At 46.2% G+C, this 12,175-nt stretch overlaps 1 protein-coding gene across 3 annotated transcripts in view; it reads right to left on the reverse strand.

Annotated features, from left to right (window-relative positions):
• Nucleotides 1-12,175, reverse strand: part of CHRM4 (cholinergic receptor muscarinic 4) — a 38,129-nt gene that overhangs the window by 9,243 nt on the left and 16,711 nt on the right. The gene's annotated exons all lie outside the window — the stretch shown is intronic.

A 12,175-nucleotide genomic window follows, 5' to 3' on the forward strand; every position in this document is an offset into this window, starting at 1 on the left:
TGGCGTGGCTGGGGGTGGGGATGGGGGGGTGCTGTTCTGCCGGCCCTGTTCCTGAGCTCTTCTCTGCACCTCACCCTGCAGCCACCCTAGGACACATCAGCTGAATCACCAGCTGTGCTGCTTGAAAAGCTCTGAGGCTCAGGATGTGCTGGCTGGAGGCACGGGGCACCCAGCGTCCAAGTGCCCCCCGGGACTGGACTGGCAGCTTTCCCAGCTGATATTCACTTTAAACGCAGACAATTTCTTTCTGTTTCAAAGTCTCAGAGACGTTCATGCGGCAGGTGCTACTGGAGGGAGAGCTGGCGAGAGGGAGGGAGCTGGGGATCGGGGCTGGGTGATGGGATGTGTGCTGTGGAGAGGTGGGGGCCGGGCATTGATGACTAGGAGGGCAGCTATGCCTGGGACACTCTCTCTATGGAGGGCACTTTATGGAAAAGCCTGAGGATCCTGAAGCTAGACAATGCGGGGGAGGCAGGGGTGAGATCTGGATGGGGACTGCCGTGGGCCTGCCACCCCTCAATGTCCCAGGATTCCCGTGTTAAAGGAAAACACTCTCCTTTCCCTCAGGGCAAGTCGACTCCTAAATTTATTATCCTTCTCTTCATGAAACACTCACACCATCTCTCCCCTCCCCCACATCCTCCAGGCTTTCTTGCCCTTCGCTCACCTTTTGTCCTACTTCACCCCCTCCTTGCATTTTTCGCTCCCCCTCCCCGCACTTTCATTTCCTTCTTTCCTCCGGTCTCATTCTCTGTCTCCATCTCTCTCTCTTTATGCCTCTCCTCTGTCTGCTGCCTCCTCTCTGCTCACTAACACAGGAGTCAGAGGGAAGATGCAGTCTTGGCTCAGACCAAATGACTTTTTGAAAGGGTTCATAGGGATGACAACCAGCAGGAGCCATAAACTTCCATGCCAATTGGATTTGCTCCCTGCACTCCCTGTCACTCATCCAGTGCATGCAGCGGATGCTCTCCCAGACTCACTTTCACCAACAAGCTGGAACAAACTCAATTTCTGTCCTCATGCCTCTCTTGGCTTTTCAGCTGTAATTTATGAGTTGTTTTCTATCCTGCTGCCCTTATGCTCCCGAGACTCCTTGCAGATAAGATCCATCTAGGTCTTTCTGTGGCCCCCCACCACCACGAGCACCTCACAGACCTGACAGGGAAGACCTATCGCCATTTTACAGATGGGAAATTGATGCAGGGAGAAATGGTGCCTTACCCAAAGAGTTTAGATTTTAAGCTCTCTGGGGCAGGGTGTTCTGTGTTTATCCAGCACCTAGCACACTGAGGCTCTGATCCCTCAATGGAGCCATCAGTGCTTTGGCAATACGAACAACAAGACATACAGGGAACCTGAGCAAACGATGTCTTCAGCGTGCCAGTCCACCATCTTAACCTCAAACCGATTCCTCCTCCAGCTGTCTGGCCAGCTAAGTATTAATCCTCACATGCCTCAGCATGGGATCTTCAAGCTTGGGGAAAGCCTTGGAGGGGGGTTTTCATTCAGTTGTAGAAACATATTCTCCACATCAGAAGAATGTCTTGCCCTTTTCTTGAGACCAAAAACACTTTTGAAGGGGTTTTAAAGGGGATTAGATCTGCATGGGGGAAGAGAGGTTTATTTCCCCAGGGGCTGAGAGCTGTAGACTGTCAGGCCGTCCGGGATGGGGGAGGTGCAGATAAGCTGCTAGTTAAACTTTTGCTCTTGTAACTTGTGTCAGAGATGCACAGAGCTTAGAGAAGGTACCCCATTGTAAAGTAAATAATGCAAGCCGTCACCAGTCCACTGGGAGGTGGGTAGGAATGATAAAAAGCCCACAGTATTATTAATTATCCTTCTGTACAAAAAAATGAAATAAACACAGTTATTTCATCCAGTGCAATTATCTCCTCAGCAGCAGCTGAACACTTTGCCCAGTGCACTACGTGTGATCAAGAATGCAGGGGCCTTTGTTTCAGTCCATATATGTCAAAGGAATCAGGGCTCCATAAACACCGTATTATCGTACTTCTAACAATCGATTTCCCACTTCACTTTCTAATGCACATGAGCAAATGCATTGTGATCCTAGGAGACCATCTTGTCCATGGAAACATGAGTGCCAGTGCGTGGATGGCACCTCATTCTTGGTGACTAACCTCTTGAACAAACTATCAAGGGAAGTGGTGAATTCTCCATTTCTTGATGTCGCCAAATCAAGACTGACTGCCTTTCTGAAAGATCAGATTTACTCATAGACAAATTACTGGGCTCAATACAGAGGTAACCGTAGAGGAAGGTGAAATTCTATGACCTGTGTTATGCAGGAGAACAGACTAAATGATCTAATAATGGTCCTTTCTAGCCTTAGAATCTATGAAGCATTCATTTTATTGCACATCAAACAACAGTATGTATGCTCATGGCATAACTGGCCACATGACACCAGTTGTCATTGGACTACTGAATGAGTATTCCTGCCAAAGTGTTTCATACTTGTCTCTGAGGTGCTGCCACTGTTCAAAAACAAGCAAAAAAAATCACTGACATTTTTCACTCTGTTCTCAGAAATGGCTGAGCTGTGTATTCACTATTTTCGACAAAAATCATTCCTGGTCTGATAATAAACAAGCCAAATTTCAGCTAACAAGGTAAGAGATTAAGTTAGAACCCTTTGAAAAATGACCCTTTGGAATTAAACTGTTTTGGAAACAGGTGTCACTGCACCTGTCATTTTACAGCTCAGTAAACTAAGGCGCAGAGAAATGAAGTGACTCACGCAGGGTCACGCTGCCAGCATGGGGCAAAGTTGGTACTAGAGCCCAGTGCTGTAACTAGGTATTGTAGCACATGGAACAAGCAAGCATATTTGTGCCTCCTACTACAGCCCTGCATGGGACTATTTCTTAATCCTGCTCCCACCCCGCCCTGCAATACCCACTCCCACGCGCTCCCACATTGTTTGTTGAATTTTTATCCTGCTCCCGCTATTATGGCAGTGGGTCCGGTGGGACACACGGGATCTCAGTCCCTCTGCAGAGTTCTACCCCCTATTGTGTTTTTTTCCTCGTCCATCCCATTTTTCCACCTTCTTCTCCGGCTTTGCACCCTGGGCAGCTGCCTCACTCGCCCCACCCTGGTTACCACCCTGTTAGAACCCAAGACATCGGATGTGTAGGCCACTGTTCTAATCACTAGACCAAGCTGCCTTCCCTTGAAGTATTGCTAAAATCCAGCCCTGGTATCATGTAGCCACAGACTGAGAAGGCACCAGAGAAGAGAGTCCTACCTTGCAGGCCCCCTTTGTTACTTTAGTCCTGGGCCCATCTGCACCCAGCACTAAGAATGCCCTTCAATCTGACTCACAGCCCCCTTGCTATTCCAACCCTGCCCTCCCCAGGTCCCTGAACATTGCACACATCTCAATTCCAATTTGCAGCACCACCTGCTATTCCAGTACTGGGGGTCCCTCACACTCAGCTCTGCCCAATGCACCTTAAGCTTGATACACCTCACCCCTGCAATTCCAGTCTGGCTTTCTTCTGACCAGAGACATACAGTTCTGCTAAACTGCATGGTGGCTTTGTTTTGGAGCTAAGTGAAGATTCATTCATTTTTGATCAGCGCAGGATTTGAAGCTAACTCCCTGAAGGTGTACAGCAAGCACACAGATTAAACATACTTCCATGTAATGTATCTGCTCAACAAGAATCATCATCAGAAATAAAGACAAACTCTAATAACTTTGTCAGAGGAACATGTACATATGGGTATGAGATAAATTAGATAAACCAATTAGTTTCTCAAAGGCAAATGAGTGTAATCCCCTCCCAGAGGAGACTGGCTTCTGATCTGGGCTTATTAAATCAAGACCTTTGGAGGAAGAGCAGAGCTTGAAAAGATGCTGAGCCCTATGGACTCCCTTCCTCCCCAACAGTGGAGGGGCTGATGTATTTATTTAATTACAGTTCACATATACTGATCTGAACCTCTAGTGTATCACATGGGATAAAGGCACAAACCTATAGGTCATAAATCTTAATAAGAAGCCACCCTGACAACATGCCAAGTCACAGAAAACCCTCCCGTACAGCCACTCCTCCCCTCCAGGAAATCCTGGAAGAACCCGTAAGTCTTGTGACACAGTCTGAGAGGCTCCAAATATGGCTTATAACAAATCAAAGCAGGAAGCAAATAACAGAGATCTGGACCCCTGGCCAAGAACAATTGCAGCTCCAGGCCCATTACAATTACACCACACACCTCTGGGAATTGTGGATATTGCAGTACTCCATGGAGAAAAAGGGCATCTGTCAGGAAGCCAGGTCTCCAATAATTTAGGGCTTTGTAGGTGAAAACAGCATCTTCAACTCCACCCAGAAATACTCCGGCAGCCAGCACAGACCCCAGAGGCTAGCCATCACCCTTCAATTTCCAATGTAGAATCATAGAATCATAGAATATCAGGGTTGGAAGGGACCTCAGGAGGTCATCTAGTCCAACCCCCTGCTCAAAGCAGGACCAATCCCCAATTAAATCATCCCAGCCAGGGCTTTGTCAAGCCTGACCTTAAAAACTTCTAAGGAAGGAGATTCTACCACCTCCCTAGGTAACGCATTCCAGTGTTTCACCACCCTCTTAGTGAAAAAGTTTTTCCTAATATCCAAGCTAACCCTCCCCCACTGCAACTTGAGACCATTACTCCTTGTCCTGTCCTCTTCTACCACTAAGAATAGTCTAGAACCATCCTCTCTGGAACCACCTCTCAGGTAGTTGAATGCAGCTATCAAATCCCCCCTCATTCTTCTCTTCTGCAGACTAAACAATCCCAGTTCCCTCAGCTTCTCCTCATAAGTCATGTGTTCCAGACCTCTAATAATTTTTGTTGCCCTTCGCTGGACTCTCTCCAATTTATCCACATCCTTCTTGTAGTGTGGGGCCCAACACTGGACACAGTACTCCAGATGAGGCCTCACCGATGTCGAATAGAGGGGAACGATCACGTCCCTCGATCTGCTCGCTATGCCCCTACTTATACATCCCAAAATGCCATTGGCCTTCTTGGCAACAAGGGCACACTGCTGACTCATATCCAGCTTCTCGTCCACTGTCACCCCTAGGTCCTTTTCCGCAGAACTGCTGCCTAGCCATTCGGTCCCTAGTCTGTAGCTGTGCATTGGGTTCTTCCGTCCTAAGTGCAGGACCCTGCACTTATCCTTATTGAACCTCATCAGATTTTTTTGGCCCAATCCTCCAATTTGTCTAGGTCCCTCTGTATCCTATCCCTGCCCTCTAGCGTATCTACCACTCCTCCTAGTTTAGTATCATCCGCAAATTTGCTGAGAGTGCAATCCACACCATCCTCCAGATCATTTATGAAGATATTGAACAAAAACGGCCCCAGGACCAACCCCTGGGGCACTCCACTTGACACTGGCTGCCAACTAGACATGGAGCCATTGATCACTACCTGTTGAGCCCGACAATCTAGCCAACTTTCTACTCACCTTATAGTGCATTCATCCAGCCCATACTTCTTTAACTTGCTGACAAGAACACTGTGGGAGACCGTGTCAAAAGCTTTGCTAAAGTCAAGAAACAATACATCCACTGCTTTCCCTTCATCCAATGTCCCGCACTCCCTCCTGGCAACAGAAGGGGGATACCACAGGCAGCATCATGGCTGCTCACAGATTTGGGCCTTTGCAAGTAGACTGTGTGATTGTCCACTAGACCAGTGTTTCTCAGCCTTTTTGATACCAGGGACTGGTTGCTGCCTTCCTACACTGTGTCAGGGAGATCTCAGGGACTGGTGCTGGTTCATGGGCCAGTTGCTGAGAAACACTTCACTAGAACACCAGGTGGAAGCCTTTTCCTAAAAATCTGGGCTTGGAACAGTCTTTCAGAGGTCTCCTTTGGGAACCCTTGCCCTGACATCCACCACACCAGTGTCCCTGCACATCCCTTTCCTCAGACCCATGGCCTGGGATCTCCAGAGGGAACACAGTTCTGGGATTCATTGTGCTGCATTGGTCCCAATTATCCCATGTCCTGCTGACCAGGTGCATGATTCCAGCAAGGGTCCCCTTTCCTTAGGAGCTTAGCTCCAGCATGTCCGTCTTTGGCCAATATCATACCCTGATGGCATTAGATCCAGCCGCCACTAGATGGCACTCTTGTTTCTGACAAAAATGAAACAATCTTTTCTCCAGCTGTGATAAAGTGAGGTTAAAGGTGGGGTTGAGTCAGTAGCTCTGGTCTGGTCAGCATGGTTCTGCTGTAGCTTTGATCTGATTAGTGTGGGAATGCTAGAGCTCTGCCCCAACTGGATCTGGGAAAGCTGCAGAGTAAATCCTGTAGGGCATTTACGCTGCAATTAAAAACCCACGGCTGGCCCGTGCCAGCTGACTCGGGCTAAGGGGCTGTTTAATTGCTGTGTAGATGTTTGGGCTCATGCTGGCTGCAGCCCAAGCTCTGAGACCCTCTCACCTTGCAGCATCCCAAGGCCTGGACTCCAGCCCGAGCCTGAATGTCTACACCGCAATTAAAAGCCCTGTAGCCCGAGCCCCATGATCCTGAGTCTGCTGGCACGGGCCAGCCACGGGTGTTTAATTGCAGTGCAGAGGTAGGGTTTGATATTGACATATTTTGGTCTGGTGATGAGGAGAAAGAACTTGCACTTTTCCCACAGTGCTGGTGCACTTCCTGGCTTCACTGGAGCCATCTGGCACAGTACGTGTGGGGAGGCCATGGGGAAATCTAGCTCTCTCTTTATCTATGTAGGCTTTCTACATCACTCATCACCAGGACATTGGACAGTGACAGTAATGTAGCTAGGCAAAGTCAACCCCAGGTAAGGGGGATAGTGCTGATCTCACCACAAGGTAGAAGCTACCTGCCCTTGTCTTCACCAGGATTTTGAAGTGAGAGAGCTAATCCACATTAAGAAAAGGAGTACTTGTGGCACCTTAGAGACTAACCAATTTATTTGAGCATAAGCTTATGCTCAAATAAATTGGTTAGTCTCTAAGGTGCCACAAGTACTCCTTTTCTTTTTGTGAATACAGACTAACAGGGCTGTTACTCTGAAACCTAATCCACATTATTCATCCCACAGTAAGAATACCCCTTGTTTAGCAATGAAGACAAAGCCACAGTGCCTGGGACACTGACTCCAACATGTTCAGCTGAAGAAAGTGTTTGTTGCAGTTATAGCATTGAGGGTTAAAGGTCGGGCGTTAATGAAAGGTCAGAACAAATCAGGTTTCATATTTTGGTTAGAGACAGAGACAAAGGAATTTGCCCAAAGCTGTGAAGGCCCCAGCAAGAGTCATTTCATCCTGGTTCCCAGCCTTTTGCTATTTATCTCTGTTCTCCTAAAAGTGCCGAGAGGGTAAAAATCTAATGGGATTAGTTCTGTCATGTTAAACTGCAAATGCAATGCAGGTTTTAGCATTAGCACAGGCAGATAACTAAGCTCTCAGGAAAGGAGGGGAAAGGAAGAGGGAGAAAGGAAGAGAGCAAGAAAGAAGAGTGAGGGGGGAGAGAGAATGATAAATGAGTATTTGTTTATGGAGTGTGTGTGTGTGTGTGCGTGTGACAGAGAGAGAGAGAGAGAGAGAGAGAGAGAGACTGAACTGGGTGATGGTTTGTAGTGATAATAGCTTTATCTAATAGTCGTTAATTAGTTACTGAGTCATGGCACTGCTTTACATGTAGTGAGCGATTGTTCTAGATGACAGATTCACACCCCTGAGAGAGTGTGAAAATGTAGCTCTTAGATACCAGTAATAGGCACCTTGGCAATATGATAGATAGACAGAAAGAATAAAGAATGTGGTTCTATTCCTAGCAAAGTGAATTGGCCAGATTTCATACAGGCAGGGAGGGTTCAGTGCTTGATAGTGTCAGACACAAGTGCCAGTGATCTCTGGATAATTAACATGTGGGAAATAAATGGAAAGACGGAGAAGGAAAAGAAAAGGTGAATCAATAGTTCACCAGCGTTCAATTGTATTTGCTCATTTAAAATGCAGTCACCCCTCTTGCACTGTCAGGAATGCCCCGGACTTGGCAGTTTCATACTGGAAGGCATCCCTTTTAACTCCTTACCCATCTATAAACAATAGATCAGTGAAAGAGCTGGTAGAATTACTCATTGCAAATAATTTATAGCATGGGGGTAGGGCATTTTTTTCATTGAGTAAATTATTCATGATTTTTTCCTATTTATATGACCAATTCTGAGAAGTGAAAACAAAATTACAATACACACACATGCTGTTTGTCATCAGTCTTTAAGTCTCCCACTCCTCCAAACCACATGGGCAACGCCAAGTATTCAGGTGACTGGAAGGTCTGATTGTGGGCAGGCTGCAGGCAGGGAGACAGGCTGGTGGCACTCATGGTTCATTAGGAAGGCTGGTTGAATGGTGGCAGGAGGGAGGGTTGAGAATTACAGTTCTACTTGATTGATTGATTTTTCAGTTTTTAAAAATGCGCCCATGAAAGTTGCCTGCTGGCGACAATAGAGCATGTTCGTTAAAATCATATCAAATTAATTAATCAAAGCAAATTAATTAGTATTAATTTATTCCATTTCAGTGCTCAGAACAGTGCTAGGCACCTCTCTGTACAAGTAAACAGGCATGAGCCTCTAAGCAGATGGCTTTCCCCATCCTGCTCCTAACAGTGATATAATAAGAAAGCTAAGGTGAAGCTTTATTATTAGTTGAGTTAAAACCCCATTGAGATTGATAGGTGTGAACTCACCCTTCAATTAACACACATTTAAGTATAAGCCATTACCTAAGACAAAAGATGTGACATCTGATGAAGTGAGCTGTAGCTCACGAAAGCTTATGCTCAAATAAATTGGTTAGTCTCTAAGGTGCCACAAGTACTCCTTTTCTTTTTGCGAATACAGACTAACATGGCTGCTACTCTGAAACCTGAACCCACCCAGATGCTCTTGGCTGAGTATGGGTGGAGGAGATGAATGAGAGAGAAAGGAACTGAGAACAGACAAGAACAGAAAGGGAGAAGCAAGAAAACCAATCAGGAGCCTGTAAGTACAGTGACAGGTTTCAGAGTAGCAGCCGTGTTAGTCTGTATTCTCAAAAAGAAAAGGAGTACTTGTGGCACCTTAGAGACGAACAAATTTATTTGAGCATAAGCTTTCGTGAGCTACAGCTCACTTCATCGGATGCTTGATGGTGTCAGACACAAGTGAGCTGTAGCTCATGAAAGCTTATGCTCAAATAAATTTGTTCGTCTCTAAGGTGCCTCAAGTACTCCTTTTCTTTTTGTAAGTACAGTGTGACCCTGGAAAAAGCTAGAGACCTTTTGAATCTGGTGTTGGCTAATGGTGCTTGCAGGCTATAAGCTAAGAAACCATTCTGTTTGTTCTTAGTTCCTTCTGCATTCAGAGATACAGGCCTTTGTACATTCCTGTAAATAAGCAAGATGGCATCAAAGAAAATCCCACAATCTATCAAACATCCCCAGGGCCCTAAATTTTTACTAGCTGTCACCTCGAATAGGAGTACCACAGGATCCACTTTCCAAGGAGAGAGCTTGTGAGCTGGTATTCCTATTGACCCAAGATGGAGCAAATAATGGGGGTTCTTGCAGAAATCACCAAGCACCGACAGGATTTCAAAGAAGCCCCAAAACAGGAGCTGAAGATGTCACAAAAGAGTTTAAATCAAAGCCTGGAGGTTTTACAAAGGAACTAAAACTGAATCTGGACGGTCCCAGAGGGAACTGAGGGTTGCCTTGCGGGCGGAGGTCAAATCTCTGTTGGAGCAACTACAAAGCGTCCAGACAGGTTGGGAAGCCCAGCTGCAAATCTCCCAGGCTAAAATGGCAAGACAGAAAAGAGGTGACCAACAACCTAAGTTCCATAGATCAGATGTTTTTCCATAAAATATTGGAGACCAGGCAAGCTGTAGCCAACCTGGAACTTGCTACCAGAGATGAGCTGCAGATAGGACTTAAGAACTGAAAATTCAGCTCCAGAAGGAAATCAAAGGGTCACAGAACACCATGGAAGGCAGCCACCTGGGTGAGAAATTGAGCCAGGCAGAGGACTTGGGTAAGAGGAGACACAACAGTTTTCTACCCCATTTGTAACCCAGAGAGGTCCAAAGGGGAGAGATTGGGCTGACCCAGCTCAAATAATGCAAAAGTCCCACTATCTTGGAGGGGAAAACTCCCTGGGAAGCTTATTTGGCTCAGTTCAACTTTATAGCTCAAATAAATGGCTGGGAGGAGGGACAGAAAGGGGCTTACTAGCAGCCAACTTCGGTGGCCCAGCTCTGATGGTGCTACAGAACTTACCGCCAGAAAAGGGACTGAGTTCTCCAAACCTGGTACAAGCCGTGAACATATGGTTTATAGCTAAGCTGCCCAGGGCACAGCTGAGATCTAGAAGAAGATGGAAAGAAGAAACCCCTCCTTAACTGGCAGAGGACCTGTAGAGATGTATGTTCCTGGCATATCCAGGTACAACCAGCCTTCCAGGATAGGCTGGCAATGGACCGATTTATAGATGTTCAGCTGGACTTGGATTCGCAGATCAAGATCAGTGAAAGGAGGCCAAAGACACCCCAGGAGGCTGTGGAATTTGCCCCAGAACTTGAATCTTTCCTTGAGGCTGTGCACCAGAAGAGCAAGCAGCTGGTTGTGAGGATGATGGAAGCTGATTACCATAACACCTGGAAGTACAGTTCTGTGCCTAATATATATGATGAAGGAGGGGATTCTAATCTGTTTAATGACCATATTGAACAATTAGAACAAATGATCAATTTGGTTTGTAAAACAATGGAAATTAGCAATGATGCAAAATTAAAGGAAATAGTTCAGTTAAATGCTGGTACTGAAAGAAAATTGGCCACAAAAAAAAGTCGCAATAAATTTAAGTCAGGCCAAGACAGACTGTCATAAGTGTCTAGTTAAAGCATCTCTCCCAGTTCAGGAAATGGGGGAACACCAAGCCGAAGGAGCAAAGTTTGGAAGAGGTACAAGGATCAGCCCCACAGGTTTTGTATAGATCTGGGCAGCTAAAGGGCAATAACGGGAGTTTGGCTATTGAGGGCATAACAGGATGTGTGATGGGTATAGGGATAGTGGACGCTGGCTCAGACACAATAGTTATTAGACCAGACACACTAAAAAGGCAGGAAACAAGGGATCCAGAACTGAACCATCTGATTGGTCTGAATGGAGACAGTGACTGGGTAAAGGGCACCCATCTAAAAAGTGGGAAAATTGGGTTTGAAGATTGGACCTCTGAAATTCAAGCAAGAAGTCTGGATGGCTGAAATAATGGATGAGCTAATAATTGGCTTAGATTTCATTATAGCTAATAATCGTGGAAACAATACTAGGAAAGGTGTCTGACAAATACAGTCTGTGGAAATTCCCTTGAAAGATATGGCCCAGGTGAGACAATGGTTTGTAGGCAACTGGTATGCAGTGAACAAATTGTCCTGCCCATGGGGGCAGAAACCACTATAACAGCAACCTACTGTGGTAGCTTTCCAGAAAGGGAAAGATGGCAAGTAGTTAAACCTATTTTGAAACCAAGAGTCTTGGGGGAAATCTTAGCTGAATCAGGAACAGATTCCTGTTCCTTAGCTGAATGTTAGTGACAGGCAGCACATAGTAAAAGAAGGGAAATCATTTCAATGGGCTGCAGGTTGTGATTTTGCATTTTCATAGGTGAAAAAGGCTCTTGTGACTTAATCTGTCTTGGGCTATCCATGTTTCAAAACCCTTTCATATTGGACACAGATGCAGTGCTTCCAGTTAGGGGGGCAGGATGTCAGCTTGGCTGCCCCCTGAATCTAAGAGAATAGCTGTGGAAGTTGAGGCTAGAAAAGTTGTTTCAGAGGTGAATCCCCCAGTCAGACAGAATGGGTAGATTATGCCTCAGACAGCAAATTCCTGAGAAACAATACATTAGAATATAAGAACAGCCAAAGGTCCATCTTGCCCAGTATCCTGTCTTCCGACAGTGGCCACTGCCAAGTGCCCCAGAGGGAATGAACAGAACAGGTAATCAAGAGATCCATTCCCTGTCGCTCATTCCCAGCTTCTGGCAAACAGAGGCTAGGGACACCATCCCTGCCCATTTTGGCTAACAGCCATTGATGGACCTTTCCTCCATGAATTTTTCTAGTTA

Source organism: Lepidochelys kempii, chromosome 6 (assembly GCF_965140265.1).
Source record: "Lepidochelys kempii isolate rLepKem1 chromosome 6, rLepKem1.hap2, whole genome shotgun sequence".
In the NCBI taxonomy this organism is placed as follows: domain Eukaryota; kingdom Metazoa; phylum Chordata; order Testudines; family Cheloniidae; genus Lepidochelys; species Lepidochelys kempii.